The sequence below is a fragment of the Macrobrachium rosenbergii genome, chromosome 1, assembly GCF_040412425.1.
Source record: "Macrobrachium rosenbergii isolate ZJJX-2024 chromosome 1, ASM4041242v1, whole genome shotgun sequence".
Lineage (NCBI taxonomy): Eukaryota > Metazoa > Arthropoda > Malacostraca > Decapoda > Palaemonidae > Macrobrachium > Macrobrachium rosenbergii.
In genome coordinates, this window is record NC_089741.1 from 23,351,492 (window position 1) to 23,370,238 (window position 18,747).

General features: G+C 35.6%; 1 protein-coding gene across 4 annotated transcripts in view; it reads right to left on the reverse strand.

Moving 5' to 3' along the window:
* Nucleotides 1–18,747, reverse strand: part of LOC136841773 (cuticle protein 19-like) — a 414,507-nt gene that overhangs the window by 346,342 nt on the left and 49,418 nt on the right. The window contains exon 1 of one of the 4 annotated variants that reach the window (XM_067109258.1): nt 16,277–16,433. The exons of 2 other annotated variants lie outside the window; for them this stretch is intronic. The gene's annotated coding sequence lies outside the window, so the exon portion shown is untranslated. Of the gene's footprint in view, nt 1–16,276; nt 16,434–18,747 lie in introns of those variants that run through there. One more of the 4 variants, XM_067109365.1, reaches the window with a different exon arrangement.

Genomic DNA, 18,747 nt, shown 5'->3' on the forward strand with positions numbered 1-18,747 from the left:
CATTCAAAATGTAAAAAAAATAAAAAAAAGGAAGTGCAAAAAATTACAACAGTTCCTCCGAGAGAAAAATGTCGAGTTACAGATCAATAATAATAATAATAATAATAATAATAATAATAATAATAATAATAATAATAATAATAATAATAATAATAATACTTTGAACGGACTCAACTCTGAAAATGCTTTGCCACTGAAGGATATTGTTCTAAAAAAAAATGTGCAGAAATGACAAGACTACAGTTATTTTCGCTAGCACTGCAAACGGCAACATTGCATCAGCATCGGGAACTGCTTGACATTCTCTTGTATACGAACGCTTCCCGCTTACTGGCGCGCCGCTACTCCTTGAAAGTGGCGATTTTGCATAACAAACCCTCAACAAAGTACTTGACGACGTGCGTGAGTTCTCCTTTCCCGAGATTTTCTGTGGGTGCCACGCCCATCCCTCTGCTCTTCTGTTTCCTCTCCTTCGGCACCGGTGGCGGTTCGGTCATTAAAAACACCCTGAATTTTCTTCGAGGTTTCTCGAGCTGCGGAACTTTCAATATGGTTATTGGTTCATTTTGTCGTTGCTTCATGTTTCTCGCTCGGAGGTTTTTCCAGTTACTGATATCATCATTATTCTCGTCGCCTTTCTTTTTTTTTTTTAGTTTTCTGTAAAAGAAAACTATTGTGCCGGCTTTGTCTGTCCGTCCGCCGCCTCAGATCTTAAAAACTACTGAGGCTAGAGGGCTGCAAATTGGTATGTTGATCATCCACCCTCCAATCATCAAACATACCAAATTGCAGCCTTCTAGCCACAGGTGGTTTTATTTTATATTAAAGTTAACCATAATCGCGTTTCTGGCTACTGGATAGGATAGGCCACCACCGACCCGTGGTTAAAGTTTCATAAGCCGCGGCTCATACAGCATTATACCGGGACCACCGAAAGATAGATACATTTTCGGTGGCCTTGATTATACCCTGCAGCGGTTGTACAGAAAACCTGATTGCGCCGAACTTCGGCGCATTGTTTTGTTTTTAATTTTCCCGGGAGTAGGCTACTAAAGGTATTATTAGCGCCAACCTTAACAGTAGTAGCAGTTCAGTAGTATAAAAAATGTGTACCGGTGGTGGTAGTCCTCATGTATGATTTTCGACGTTTTGATATTACATTTTATGGCGTACTTTTGGGGTATTGCTTCTATTTTCTTATTCATAGCAACATTGCCAAACATGCTTATGTACCAGACGTGTCTATTTAATTACGTTTTAACAATTTCGCCGATTTAAAACCGATTCAGCACGAATTACCGAATGTAATAAAAAATTAGCTGCCCTTTTGTTTGACAGATCAACATCCTCTCTGAGAGCCAATCTACCTCACCTTTATTTAGTCATCTGTTTGTGCGTAAAACTGCTATACAGCACCACGCTTTTACCTCCAAAACTTTCTAGCTTAAGTTAATCACCAACGCCACATCGGCACCACCGTCATCATCATCATCCTTGAGTTACAAAAGCCATGACGCAAGCTCTCTGGTCATATTTGCCAATGATGCGCGTATTGTCTTCAATGTTACCCCGATCACTGGTAACTTGAGGTGCGCACACGGCGAGGTCTTATGCTGTGAAGCTCTCTCTCTCTCTCATGCGCAAGTAACTCATAACACTGAATCGTATCGCGTGAAGCTAAATTCAATCATTCCAGGTGCTATTCTGGGTCATCATGAATAGCTAAAGAATTACAGAACAAACAATTCCTTACTTTCAATATCGTGGCTCGGGAAATGTAACAGAAATTTAGTATCTCTTACTTATCACCGATATACAGTAGACAGGAAATTAACTGTATCTCTTATCGCCGAAATTAACTCAGGACCGCGTGTTGGAAGACCATCAATAATTCTGTGACTGAAAAAAATATAACTAGGAAGATATGCATTCTTCCTCTTTTAAATTATTTTTGTACGAAATTGTTCGTGAATAGTCGTTATATTCGAAGTACATACCTTTGCGGTCATCACTGCGTATACCTTAATATAGCAATCCGAAGTAACATTTTGGTTTTTGCTTAATATTTCATTCATTTCCTGAAAGAGGAATGTGACATGTGTAAGCTGTTTATACTAAGTCAACCCGTAATTATTAATGAGAGAAACAGAATCAGATATTGCAATTAAATTTTAACAAGTCTACGTCTGATGTAAATGAACAAAAACAACTGTTCCACCTGTACTGTTTCAATAAGTTACACGAAGTCAAAACTTTGATGTTTTTATTCGACTTACTCTAATTCTCAAGGACGGAAGGAGTATAGAATTTAGGCCAAAGGCCAAGCGCTGGGACCTATGAGGTCTTTCAGCGCTGAAAGGGAAATTAACAGTAAGTTAGTTTGAAAGACGTAACAATAGGAAACCCTCTAAGTTGAACTATGAGAACTATGAAACAATTGTTAGAGGGTGGAAAGCCACATGGAAGAAAGAGAATATGAATGGAGGTACAGTAAAAGGAATGAAAGAGGTTGCAGCTAGGGGCCGAATGGACGCTGCAAAGAACCTTATGTTATGCTAACAGTGCATCACGTGAGGTGCACTGACGCCACTACCCCCTGCTGGGACTAATTCTTAAGATGGTACCCAAATTTTCTGTATTTCTTTTTCTAACAAATTCGCCAACAGAGCGGTGTTCATATACCGTGTCTACATGTGTTTATAGAAGCTTCATTGCTTCTCCAGAGTGATTTCCTTTAATAAGAATATTCATGTCTCTACATTTGTTTGTCTGCACAATAACGTAATGAAGAGCATCTGTACAACATCAAGTAACGCAAAACATCTTAAGAGTCGCGAAGGACAGAAATATCACTTCCCACCAAGTGTGAACTTTTCACAGTATTTCAGGTCATATCTTCCATTTCATCTCATTTTCTTTGTGGTGCTTGCAACGCATCAAGATTACTATGTATCAGTTTTAACATCTCATGTATTATTTTCAGAACTGTATTTTCTATGATTTTTCAACATTCAATATTTTTCTAGTACATGCAACATTCTAATTTTTTTCTGCCAATGTTTTTCTTAATATTCATACAGCTATGTTTACATCCTTAAAGGAAATAACGTAATAACTAGCGACAAAGCAACTCAGAGACATCCGCATGAAAGAATGCAATCAAATGATTCGATCACAATTTTCAATCGCTATTATTGATTCCAAACATAATTACTGCACTGTCTTTCGACACTTCTGGGAACTATTATGCAATGCTCTCTTTCTCAAGTATATAGGAAGCTTTCACAAATAATTAGAATAAATGAGCAATGGGCCCTTTCCGGCAAAAATAATTGTTTCCTGAACAGGAACTCTCATAGCAGTCAGATCTGTCAGTCACCTCATTACTGTAACAAATTCCAAGTGTGGGCAGAGTCTGCGGTACTGATTCTCTCTCTCTCTCTCTCTCTCTCTCTCTCTCTCTCTCTCTCTCTCTCTCTCTCTCTCCTTACGTGCACGCACAACCACAAGAGAAGGACCGTTTCTTACATATTTAAACTTGAGGAAATTAAAGTTAGGGAGGAAATTAGGAAACAAAACTGAGTCATTCATACAATACATGATACCCTAATTTCATTATTCAAAGAAAAACGTTGCCGTATTTAAAAATAATTGTATCAACGACATTTTTTTTTATTCTGCGTGCTTTGAGCATGGCTATGTCTATTGAGTAAAATCAAACCGAACAAAAAATAAAATTCAAAGGTTTAATGGCACCTTCGTTCAACGCTGAGCTCTGAATTCTCAAGATTTTAATATAATTGTAACAACGCACAGTATCTCCTACAGAATGTTAATATAGGCATTACAGCTACATTGCGTAACAAGCGTTTTACCTAATAATTACAATAAATCATCTAAAATTAAGTAAATGGCCACATAAATCTTTAGCTATCGTCATATACTAAAAGAAAGTGAATATAACAGAAGACCTTTGTTTCAGATAAATCAATTACAGATATTTAAAAATACAGAGAAAGTTGGGAGGCACTGACCATAAATAATCCATGTCGGAAACTGCCGTAACTGTTCAACGCATTAAGCATCATTATACTTTATTGCAATTTTTTGTTTGATCAGAGTTAATCATTTACGAGTTAAGAACTAATTAAAATTCTATCCAGGTAGCAATTAAGACATGCAACCAGACCACGAAGGTTGTACTAATGATTTGCTCCAAGTGCTAATACAAATGTTTTTTTCTTCAGCCATGCACTGTTGTTCTCTTTGTGTATTACGTATAAAACGATTTCCTCTTGACCTTACATTTCATGTTCATATTTCATATGTTTTATGCCATGCTGTTATTCCCGGGACAGTTGTATATAAAGTACACACACACAATATATATATATATATATATATATATATATATATATATATATATATATATATATATATATATATATATATATATAAATAAATATATCATGGGTCACAGGAACAGGGAATTTAAGCAACAATAGGCCTGGTCATCACCTAGATGGGTGACCACAATTAAATATATATATACATTATAATATATATATATATATATATATATATATATTATAGCCTATATAGATATATTATATACATGTATATAAAATATATATACCAAATCATGGGTCGTAGGAACAGTGAAGTTAAGCAATAATACGCCTGGTCATCACTGGGTGGGTGACCACCATTTAATAAATATATATATATATATATATATATATATATATATATATATATATATATATATATATATATATATATATATATATATATTTTAATGTGTATATATATATATATATATATATATATATATATATATATATATATATAGCCTATATGGATATATTAAATACATGTATATAAAATATATATATCAAATCATGGGTCGTAGGAACAGTGAAGTTAAGCAATAAGAAGCCTGGTCATCACTTGGATGGGTGACCACCATTTAATATAAATATTTGTATTTATATTATACATTAAATATATAATGTATACATATAAAGTATATATATATATATAGTGTGTGTGTGTGTGTGTAATCTGTACACATATATGTATACTACATATAATGGGTCGTGGGAGCAGTGAAGTTATAAACGATAATAAGCCTGGTCATCACTTGGATGGGTGACCACCAAAAAAAAAAAAAAAGCCAAACGCCTTCATCGCATAAGTATATCTTGGTTTAACCAGACCACTGAGCTGATTAACAGCTCTCCTAGGGCTGGCCCGAAGGATTAGACTTACTTTTACGTGGCTAAGAACCTACTGGTTACCTAGCAACGGGACCTACAGATTATTGTGGAATCCGAACCACATTATGACGAGAAATGCCCTTGGACTTCTGTAGGGTAGGGTGCGCAGCCAGCTACCGCATTCCAAATACTATCTGAAAACCGGAATATTCAGCTCACTAAATCTCGGGAACAACTTATACCCAATCATCAAATGGTCAAATTTGCAGTCTGATATTTTTTTTTAACCCTGCAAGTTCCTCGCTGGGTGAGCGGGTTCCGTTCTCAGATACCACTCTGTTGGTCGCGAGTTCGAATCTCCGACCGGCCAGTGAAGAACAAGAGGAATTTGTTTCTGGTGATAGAAATTCATTTCTCGCTATAATGTGGTTCGGATTCCAAAATAGGCTGTAGGTCCCGTTGCTAGGTAACCAATTGGTTCTTAGCCACGTAAAAATAAATCTAATCCTTCGGGCCAGCCCTAGGAGAGCTGTTAATCAGCTCAGTGGTATGGTTAAACTAAGATATAATTACCTTTTTTTTTTAACCCTGCAGCGGTTCGAATCCGGTCGGTGGAGAAGCGCTTATCACTCATAATTCCCACTGGATGTGGTTATTCCCGAACCATAGTGGATTGGATATTAAATGATGTGTGCTTAATTCTTATGAATATGAAAAAGTCACCCGTGCACAGACAAAAATACATTCATACATGTGTAAACGCACAAAACCTTGCACTTCATTCTCAGCATGAATAAAAGCTATGCTACTTTTAACATTCATCTCACTGCAGGGGGTTCAGCGTTAATACTTCGTGGTAGTGGCATGGATTCAAAGCATCTGGATAAGTACTGGAATGGAATGGGATACAGAATTTAGGCCTAAAGCCAAGCGCTGCGACCTATGAGGGATACCGAGAGTCGTCTTCTTCTTCTTCTTCTTTTAACGTGCTTTTATTCCCATTTTTGTATGGGGTAAGCACGATGCCTTCTTTTGAAGGAGAGTAAAAAGGTCTTAAAGGTGTAAAAGGAGAAAACCTCGCAGTTGCACTTTGAAACAGTTGTTAGGAGAGGGTGGAAAGAAAGATGGAATAAAGACAATATGAACGGAGGTACAGCAACAAGAATGGAAGGGTTTGCACCTCTTGAGGTGCACTGATAGCACTTAACCCTTACAGGGCCTAAGTATTGGGACCACGTGCCTAGATGAAGTTAATTAAAGTTAAAAACGCTACGTTAGACGTGTCTATGTTAGTTAATCTTATAGGAGGTGATATCCAACATGAAAACTAGTGTTGCTTGTTTTATCAGGATAACGAGTAAATTCTTTTGTATGTATCTTTCTGCTATTTCCCACAATTTTAAGTTCAACTTTTATCCAAATCGTTTGTCATTCACTTATTTTCTATCCTCCACCAGAGTTAATTCTAGCTTTTACTGAATGACATGAGCCGGATGGTACAATTATGTAGGCATTAATTCAAATATACTAGCTTCACTTTACGGTAAATACACAAAATACTGTATTTCAATATTATCACTTAAATCACTTTTTGAAAAATAACACGCTAGCCCAAAGCACAGTTTTAAATTCCACTGGATTTTGCAACGCTTTACATGCAAATCTAAACCAATCGAAACTCCAAACGTTTTTTGAACGAAAGAACAGTAGTTTTGGGGCATAGTTTTTCTGTAAATTGCGCCACTGACTGCAGAATGGAAATCTTTATCATCATCATTGTCATTATTGAGTAAAAACCTTGTTCTGTGAAGTTAAACTTGAAATGAATTCTCTCCTATGCCTTTTATCTTCTGCACCAAGGACTACATAGTACCAGTAACACTGGATCGACCATTTTCTATGCAAATACCTATCTACAGTATTAACACTAGTAAACTGCAAAACATTCAAGACATTTCTCTCTTTCTACACATTTCACAGGAGCATTAATAGCTAAGATTTTCGTACAGAAGCATATTAAAAAAACTTTACCCGTAAAATTCTTGTTCTGGCAAAGGAGACGGATGCCATGGATATAAAGGGGAAAACCAATTATAATAGTTAGAGCCTTCATAAAGTTTTCTTTATTAGCATGCTTACATGACAGAAAATGAGATTTCTAGCTTCGGTCAACTGAAGATAGGGTTACTATGCTAATCGGACAAACAAGCGCCAACACCTGCGGCCCATACAAATAAATCACTACGAATTGCTATATTTAAAACAAATTATAGGGTTACACCCAACACTATGCTTTTAGTTGTTCTCCCAAAAAGAATATATTCATGCTATCACACATTTTGTGACCTTTCAGCACCAAGTACGAGTATCTGAAAGACGTTGAACATATTCTAAGACTATACCTTTCACTACTTCTCGGAATTGAATTAATAAACTTGACACGTAATAAAATTATTTTTCATTAAAAATTTTTAGGTTGAAAAATCTGGGTTATATGAAAATAACTGACTTAAATAACAGACTATGCCCTTGAAGTTTGTATCCTTAATAGGTGTTAACCTTCAGGCAATAACACAAAAATAGTTTGAATTATTTTTCTTATTTTTCTTTTTACGTGAGAAATATTTAAAACCTGTCTTGCTAAATGTGTGCACAGCTAATTCCTATCACTGACAATTATTCAGTATTTTTCGTAGATATCTTTCAAGCTAAATTTTGTCATTCCAGGGTTAACCCCTCACTTTAAATTACGCTCAAAAGCACAGAGCAATTATATATATATATATATATATATATATATATATATATATATATATATATATATATATATATATATATATATATATATATATATATATATATATATATATATATATATGTATATATATATATGTATATATATATGTATATATATACATATAAATTACACATATATAAGTACATATACAATATAATATATACATCAGTATGTATATATATATATATATATATATATATATATATATATATATATATATATATACATACATACATACAAAGCGTTTGAAGCCAATGAAACTGGAAAAACTAATATCCAGCTCCAGCCAACATCACAACACAACAAAGCAAAATAAATGAGGGAAAAGGGAAGAATGATTGAAGGGACATTAACGGAAGCAAAATATCTCCCTCTTGGAGGATGAAAGATTGTAAAAGTCGGGAACAAATAAAAACGAGAATCCTAATACTTGGCGCTAAAAAGAAAGAATATCACTACTCAACATAGTACCCTCAGAAGTATATACAGATTTTTATATGCAAATATGCTTTGTAAAAAGAAAACAAAAATATGTGCAGAAGTTTCTTCAGCGCAACCGAGTTTTCTGTACAGCCGCTACAGCGTATAATCAAGGCCATCGAAAATGGATCTATATTTCGGTGGTCTCGGTATAACGCTGTATGACCAGCGGCCCATGAAACTTTAACCACGGCCAGGTGGTGGCCTATCCTATATAGTTGCCAGAAGCATGATTATGGCTAACTTTAACCTTAAATAAAATAAAAACTACTAAGGCTAGAGGGCTGCAATTTGGTATGTTTGATGAGTGGAGAGTGGATGATCAACATACCAATTTGCAGTCCGCTAGCCTCAGTAGCCATTAAGATCTAAGGGCGGACAGAAAAAGTGCGAACGGACAGACAAAGCCGGCACAACAGTTTTCTTTTACAGAAACTAAAAAGGGCTCACTAATGTTTTCCCACTGATACTATTTGAAATCATGTAGTATACATGGAAATTTACTTGGCTTTGGCTTACAACTATTTATATTTGCACAGAAACAAGGTCGTTCTTCTTACTGCTACAGTATTTAAAACCTGACGTGTACGCATGTTGCAGCTACAGATTTGCTCCAAGCCAAAATATTCCATTCTATTTTTTTTTTATTATAATTTCATATGGAATCATATGAAACAATGAGTAATCCCCTCCCAGGAACATTGTCTCCAAATCTAGTGTACATTCGCACAAACAACTCATTAAAAAATATAACTAAGAAAGGAGTTACTGAATATTTTACTAAAAAAATACTCCCTCACTTCTACAATCCGGACTCAACTAAAGCTGGGCTTTCAACTAAAGAAATAAAAAAAATCCATTTCTCTCCATAGGGTTTTTAAAAGTGAAGCTTGGTTGGACTGGAAGGTGAACTAACGAACTGAAAATAATTACCATTAAATCTGCAACTCTCCCGTACACTTATTTTCCCTTTAAGCTTCGTTCACTTTTATTTCTTAACGGAAAACTTCTGAAGCTTGACTGGAAAACTGCATATTCCACAGATCATATAATTATAAGAAACAAGGAACCTAAACTGTCTAGCGTCCTGAAACCGATACTACTAAGGTAACAAATTTTCCAGTATGGCAATTCTGACTGTACAAACGCTAAAACTAAATGCCCTAAAATAACCGAAAAGGAATTGAGAAGTTTTATGAGCGTCAAAACAAACAATTACCAAACACCGTAATGGCGTAGTAAATCAAGACTGCTTGAACCATAAATACAGCTCTAGAGTTCCTTTGAAGGGTCAATCACCTATTCACCACTGATCTACTGATCAGAAGCTTTTCCTTCTATGTATATGTATACCGTAATATAGTTTCACTCCATTTTTCCTCTTGTATGAGGCCATTCTACTCTACGGCAGTTTGCTATACGATTTAACTGGCTATTAACCTTGTTCCAAATTAATGACTGCCTATTATGGGAGAAATTATGATAATCACAGCAACTGTGAAAGTCTATCTTCAAAGACGGATACAGGAACACATGACAGCAGATTTTAACAATCATTTTATACAAACTCTAACGACAAAATAATTCCTCAACACTGAGGTTGACTGTCGCATTAATATTTCATCTAAAAGTTTAAATGTTTATACCTAATTTACCATCTTTTATTTTGTAAAAGCTAACGTGACTGTTGACCTGAAAGCCTGAGCGAGTTTTTGTGTGTTGGAAAAGATAATAAAGATACACTTACATACGTTACCATTTAGTACCTCAGGGTTGCTCTCTCAGTCGTTCTATTGTTAATTTGAGCAAGGAAGCTAAGGATAACACTATTTACGACAACGTAAATCGACACACTGCCTTAGCAAGTTTGCATGTACAAAAGCAACGCACCGGCCTATCCTTGTATATTTTATCGCTAAGTACTACCAGTGTAAGGTGGTTTTACACTTTAAGGGTGGTGGGTGGAGTTACATCCATGAAGATAACTCAGTAAGTCTAGCTATGCATACAGGTGAGTATTATCATTGTATTGAAAATTACACACTACATTCACCTTGATCGCATCACTATCCCGAGAATCCGTTACGATGGAAAACACGAAAAAAATCTTTTCAGACATCTCTCGGAACGCTTGCTTGACCATGAAACATCGTTGGCTACATGCCTGTATGTATATATGTATATATATGTATATATATGTATATATATATGTGTGTATATATATGTGTATATGTATATATATACATACACCTCTCTGCGTTATTGTGAATACCATTTTATCTTCGTTTTACAAATATGGATTGGCTCAAGAAACAAACTTTTCAACTTGGAAAAACTCCTTCACTTCATATGAATTGTTTTGTTCGGAAAAAAAAATTTTTTTGACCGACTGACCAGTTTTATAACGAAAAGCTCTTATGTAAGCTCCATGTGCATCCAAACCAGGAAGGAATCGACTGAACTTCAAATCCGCAGGGCTAAAATTGTTATTCTGGATTAAAGATTCATTTGAGTTTTTTTTTTTTAAGACAGCGATCACAATCATGATTATTTGAATTAAACATTTCAGATAAGTAGAATGATCCTGAAACAGTAAGGATGACTGTTCCGCCCATCTTTATTTTGAGATTTTTACTGCAAATATATTTTGCTGTCTCTACAAATATTAAGTGTTCCATATTTTTCTCTGAAACAGCTTGGTAACCTTGCGCTTAAAAAGTGCAGAACAATAATACTTCAGCGCAGTATGCATCGTCATTCATGCATTGTATGTGCAGGTGATACTGTACTCTACGATATCCTGATTTCCTGAAGTGGTTTATGACGCTCTCAGGAAGTAGAAACTCATGGTAATATTACAAGGCAAACTGCAATCATAGAAGTAAAACCAAAATGCTATAAAACCAAAGGCCCAACAAGGAAAACAGCCCATTACAAAAATGAAATTGAGAAGAGCTGAATAACTATAAAAATGATTTAATGAAAAACAGAGTACGAATAAAATAACGAAATAAGTGAGAATTATGACTGACTCAACAAAAAGCATTCGCACCAAGCTTGAACCGCTTTAAGTCTCAATGATTCAACTACACATGAAGTTCACTCCACAATTGGGTCACAAAAGGAAAAACACTTCTACAAATTGTGGGGTATTTAACCTCATCACAAAGGCAAGAAAGACTTGTAACTTTATAACGTATTCCCATACTAATTATCAACGAACAGCTACGCAAGAAACTAGTTCTGAGGGCAATTATCAAGGCCAGTTAAATCTTTCCGCACCATCTCTACCTCTTACTTGCAAATTGTTCTTCCAGCTCTAACCGTCCCTGTTCCCTAATGCATCTTCTTGCAGATTTTACACCTCTGCCATTTTCCAGCAATATTTGTTGCTATATAGCCGAATATAACTTTACGATGAAAGGAAACACAGTGACGTAGTCGTGCTTGTATACAGAGTCCACTTCAAAGTGATAACTTACTCACTTTTCACTCTCCATATCCAATAAAATGGCTATCACGAGGAATTCCATAGACTACCCAAAACTACTTAAGGTTTGGTTTACATAGGCAAACTAATGCGGGTAATACTGTGGGGGAGACGGTCAGACAACCATGCAGTTTTAAGCAATTACAAACCCTACCACGGGTATCACATACGATACGCCTTACGTAGCTTACTGTACATTGCAACTACGTTCTTTGCAGCGCCTCTTGGGCCTTCTCGGCATTGTTTTCTGCTTTCATCACTGTTTCCTTTGGTCTATTCTCACTCCGCAGCCCAGATTCTTCAATATCCACCTCATACTTACGAACAAATCTTTTCAAGCCTTCAGGAGATACCTTTGTGTCCAGAAGTGTGGTTGTCGCCTCGATGAACATACGATTAGCTAGTACCACAATTACTTAACAGTATAGACAAGGGGAATAAGAAACCCCTTATATCATGAATATATTGAAGTTACCAAACACTCCAAGATCAGTAGGCTAAGAAAACGCTGTTCGAACAGATTTTTTCCCATAAGCATATGAGAGAGAGAGAGAGAGAGAGAGAGAGAGAGAGAGAGAGAGAGAGAGAGAGAGAGAGAGAGAGAGAAGACTTAAGTATATCTTAGTTTAACCAGACCACTGAGCTGATTAACAGCTCTCCTAGGGCTGGCCCGAAGGATTATATTTATTTTACGTGGCTAAGAACCAACTGGTTACCTAGCAACGGGACCAACAGATTATTGTGTGATCCGAACCACATTATGACGAGAAATGAATTTCTATCACCAGAAATACATTCCTCTAATTCTTCATTAGCCGGTAGGAGAGTCGAACGCTGGGCCAACAGCGTGCTAGGCGACAGCTTTACCCACCCCTCCAACGAAGAACTAGAAAGAGAGAGAGAGAGAGAGAGAGAGAGAGAGAGAGAGAGAGAGAGAGAGAGAGAGAGAGAGAGAGAATGACTGTATACCAAACAAACCTTACGCGCATGTACCATCATTCAAGTACACAAGAAAGTATAGAGGAACTCTGTATCTAGTATTATGAAACAAAATGCACGCTGTGATGAAAATTAGGACATGCACTTTCTAATTTTTTTCTGCACTTTACGGACACTAATCGGTTATTGTGATTTATTAACTAACAATCACAACTGCCTAAATAACTTAACTGTTCACCAAGCTACCGTAATTTTCGCAAATGTGAAGCTGCGTTAAGATTATATGAATCTGAAGATTTCCCCAATTTACTAGTTAAATATTTTGGAAAAGGTTTTCCTCCAAGGAATACACTTGAATCTGCAGTGCTTGCTTTAGTTCGTTTTGCATGTTAACCAAGCATTTTTTATCTCAGTTCATTCCTTCCCTTACCAACTTGAAGCTATAATTTTGCTTGTTGCATTCACTGAATAAGGACAGTAACTTAACACTTGTTTAACCGAACCATGCTTGTTTTGTAAATTTATACTTCAGCCACTAAATACAGATGCTTATTTCTTCGTCTATGCAAGTACTCGTTTACTCTTCCTTATTCTAGAACGTTGCCACAATTCCTCCTTTACTGTTAAGAGTAATTTTTATCAAGGTTGATTTTTTCGTAGAATACTTTGTAATCCGAAATAGCATCAGTCTTACAACTTTTACTACTTTATCCATTTTCTTTGTATTAACATCCATTAGTCAATTCTACTTTCACCAAATTTCCTATTACGTAAGATTAAGTAACCAAAGTAAACAAAAAGACTTAAATCCAATTAGTTTCTCCCATCTTACAGCTTTCCAATTCAACACAAAAAAAAAAGAAAAACAGGTCCTTTCAAATAAACCGTCAACCAACCAAGGAATATTTTAACCAGAATTCTTTCTACCAGATGGGCGAACTTTCCACTTCAAGTCTTTTCACCCTGTTACGACTGATCACAAACCATCCGCAAAGACAAAGGATCTACTTTCAAGGGTAAAGAAATTCAACAATTCCCCATCATGTACATTGTTTTCAAAATTAACACAATCACAAAAATTTTTAGATCTTCACCATTGTGAAAACTTGTAAAAAAATAAAAATAAAAGGAATCTTGTAAGTTAAAAAACCTTCAGTACTTGACATTCAAAAATGGTTTTTCAGCAATTCATTCACGACGAACTACTGATGAAAGCTAACAATTAAATAACTTTTCAATACCAAAGTCAAACTTATTTCAGAACAAATCACTGGCACGCATACAAAATAAAACTCCGGCAGCATCTACATCACGGTTAACAGTCGTTACGTTCCAGTATTACTAACCGTTGACGGATTGTTGGAGAACTTTCCTGACAAGGACAAAATTAAGCTTCCAAACACGTCTAGGTAAAAACCCATCACTGAAATTAACATGCAATGAAAAGAAATAGCGGCAGAATATTCTTTGTATGGCACCTATCCGGTACAACCACTAAAACAAAACCATATTTTAAGTTTCTTTCCAAGAACTTTAATTATATATATAAAAAAAGCCTAGTGCATGTCAAAATCAAAGTAATTCACCTTTGACTTTAATCTCAATTTTACCAAAACCACTGCCACCTCCTTAAAATAACAGTCAAGCAATTCACACAAATCCTTATCTTGGGCGGCAAATTTAAACATTTCACTTTCAAAATCTTGCGACTACTCAGGCATCGTTAACTGAACCTCCAATTACTCTAAAGACAACCAAATTTAAGCAAAGAACTCCTTCAAAGTCTACGAATGCCATTCCTCAAATTCAATGAGGATTCGTATTTCCAAAGTTTCCTGAAAACATTAAAACTGAAAAATCCAAAAACCTGGTATACGGCAACATTAGTCGAGAAAGATTATCTGCAGCATTACTTTTAATTACTGGCTATGCAACTTAAGTAAATGTTTGTAAAAAGGCAATAAAAAGTGCGACACTTAAGGAGGGATAAAGCAATTTCTTAATATTTTGTTACAAGGTTGAAATGACTAAAAGGCACTTAACTTACAAAAACTAAAACATACCATGAATAACTCAGCTAGTCAAAGCGGATGTCACGATCCAGAATTTTTGGTTAAACATTTAAACCTACTGAAACATTAAAAATCTAACCTTCAATTACCATTCATTGAAAAGTTGGCTCTGTCTACAACCTGCAAAGATATTACCAAATTACTTGCCAAAAACTGTAAAAATATTAAATAATGGTTCATTATCGTATTGAACTCAAGACTACTCAGGGGATTCTAAACCTGGAAGTGCACCCTGGTTTTTTTCAACTGACCTAACCAGTTATTCTGGGTTCTTTAATCGTACCCAAGAAGGTACTTCGACACTTAAAAATGGCCAAAACATTTTACCGGGAACCTTCAAAACTAGCCTAAAAAGCTACTCAGAATCCTTTAAACAGGCCTAAAAAGTTATTCCATGTCCTTCAAACCTGCCTAAAAAAAGTCACCCAGGGTCCTTCACGAAAACCAGTATGGCCCTTCAAACTGGCCCGTGTTACTCTGGACCATTCAAATCTGCCTAAATATTAACTATATGGGCCATTCAACATAGCCTAACAAGTTAACATGCCTTTAGTATTGTCCTGACATTTGCCCCGGGTCTTCAAACTTACAAAACCTTGCAGGACAAAGCCTAGCTAACAACTCATGACTGACTTGGTAACTGAAGATTTAAATTTAAAATTAAGATCACAAAAACTTATGACAAGTCTTTCGACCCACCATAAGTAGTTTTATAAGGGAGCTACCCCCATCCCTCCAAGGGCACCGCCCCTGAAGGGGTGGAGGGTAAACAGAATTTGGTAGTGGTACAGTACACAAAATTATGAAATTAAAAATAAAATTTAATTACAATCTTAATAACGTTCCCGGCAATAGTCTTACCAAATAACTGAATGAGGTTCACCGAAAGGCTTTTATTTCTAAGGATATCATATCATGTTCCGTCCAGTCATGTTCCACTAAGGCTTTCGTCGACCACTTCCATACATAAGCATGTACGAAGTTAGAGAACAAACTTGAGGCACAAATCCTAACATATTAAAAGTTTCGGAAAAAAACTTTTAATGCGAAACATACTCAAATTGTGAAAGAAAAAACTACGTATTAACAATATATAGAGCGATCCAAATACTGTGCTAAGCCAAAAAAACTACGTTAAAATGTAAAATATCTGTCGACGTAACGTAGAAGAACTTAATCGGATATACGTAACACAAAGATAATATTATATGCTCTGTTTATGTTAGACTTAAGCACCCCCTAAAAATAAAAATGCGGCTTAAGAATCGCCGTTACTCACCCAAATAAAAAATGTTTCTGCCAAAATTTCAGTCACTCCGATTCATCAGGGTACGAAGTAAAAACACTTACGCAAAACAACCCGGACCGCAAGCCTTGTTCACTTAATATAATTGAAGCACAAATATGGTTCACGATGAACCGTACAAGAATGTACCCCCACCACCTACTTTGGAACTGATGTGGGATGATGTCTCCAATCAAGGACAACAGACCCGGGAACGTAAACGCAATTGAACATGGGTACTTGAGCAGTTGGCGTTCGCAACGCCATCTATCGCCAAAGACCATAGCAATGCACCACCCAGCAATTCATTAGTACTTAACAGTTCGAACTCCCACCTCACTCAAATATTACAGTATAATGGCTCCCATTTTATTTATTATTTGCCATACAATTTCACTTGTCCTAAATGGATTTATCTGTAATATACAGCTAAACCATAAGCACTAGAAGTAACTTAACTGCATTCCTAACGTACTAAAGAGGTTTTCAATATCAATGGCATTGGTTTCTGCGTAATAGTCAAAATTACACCAGTTACACTCATACATACGTGCACACACAATATATATATATATATATATATATATATATATATATATATATATATATATATATATATATATATATATATATATATATATATATATATGTGTGTGTGTGTGTGTGTGTGTGTGTGTATTTGTGTATATATATATATATATATTTATGTGTGTATATATATATATATATATATATATTGTATATATATAATATATATTATATGCATGTGTGAGTAACACTTAAATATACGGGCTCGGAGAAAAACATTCATCGTTTAACTGCTGAACGAAGAATGAACCCTGAGAAGAAAACTTCCACATCAGACGATATATAATATACAAACACATATATATATATATATATATATATATATATATATATATATATATATATATATATATATATATATATATATATATATATATATATATAATGCGCATGTGTATGTTTAGTAAAGTTACTTGCACGTGAAATTTGTGGCGTACCTCATACGCACAAGATAAAAATTAATGTAGGAAATTAAATATAAAAACAATAATTTCTTCTATCAATCTGCACGTTCATGCCCTCCATCACATCTTTATAGGACACAACATCTGCTCAAGCGTTTGTAAGCAAACACAAGATTACTAGTAACATCTGTACATGTCAACCATAATATATCAGAAGGCTTCAGGTCCTGTAACGAGAGTGCCTTCAACGGGACGACCCTGCCCCATCTGCTTCAGAAACTAACCGCTCAGATTTCTCTAGAAGGCCCTGCTGCCACCCCGTCGTTTCTCCGAAATGACAAATTTCGACGTCAGCGTATAAATGACCGTGTGGTTTCCAGTAGTCAGTGTACGTACTGTGGTCCCAAGCCTAACAAGCTGCTGCTATCCCGGTGCCTTCCACGTATGGGTTGGAAGGGGGGGGGGGTGTAAATTATACTCATTCCACAAGGCTTAATTATTTCATTGAGGGAAAACGGGTGGTCAAGGAAATGGAAGTAGAATAATGTATTAAGCAAATCAGGCTAATGTTAATTCTTCTTTTCAGACGCTTCCACGGGGTATACTTTTCAGGAAACTAAATCGTTGAGTGTTAATCAGCGATTTAAAGGGTATCGTTCGATTATCTCGATCACTATTCTCACAAGTTAACGCTTTATAACATGAAGGGGTTAATTCATAGTTAATTTTCAATTCGTGTCATTCTTTCTCTTCCTGATCATTACGGTCGAACTTAACTGAATGAAATTTGGAAGCCATACGGGAAAAAGGTGGGCTTGGATCTAGAAAAATAATACCGCAAATCATTGCTTAGAAACCGGCAACAGACCGCAGGAGTCTGGTGTGAACAGGGCGGGTAACCAAGAGGCCAAAAGAGTCATTAAAATAAAATGAAACCTATACAGGGAATGACTTTGAAGTGACTGTCTTCATTTACTTGTTGATCTTTGCAAAGCTCAGTATGGGTTTGTATTAAGGCATCATTAGGCGAGCTACTGATGCAGGGTGAAATACAATATCTCTGTATTATGTACTGGAGGCTGTGCAAAGTTCAGGTTACAGAATATCTAAGAAGAATTCCAAGACGTCAGCTGTTATGCAGAATGCCAATTTCAGGACTTAAGCGGAAAACGCTCGGGCGCGCTTATGACTATGCTTAAAAGTAGTAAAAATCTTCAGTGGCCTTGTTTATGACAACTATACATTTCTTAAAGATCTTTTCAAGCATTTCTTAACAAATCCAAGAGATTTATAAACCCCGAACTCAAGAAGCTAGCACTATCTTATAACAAAAAGGACGGCAAATTTGAAATAGTAATAGTTAATAGTTCTATAGCAATTACCAGTGCTGGTAAACAAATAAACTCGAAAAGGTAAGTTACATTATTACCAGATTTCTATGAATTACAAGGAGACAACGTATACCATTATCAG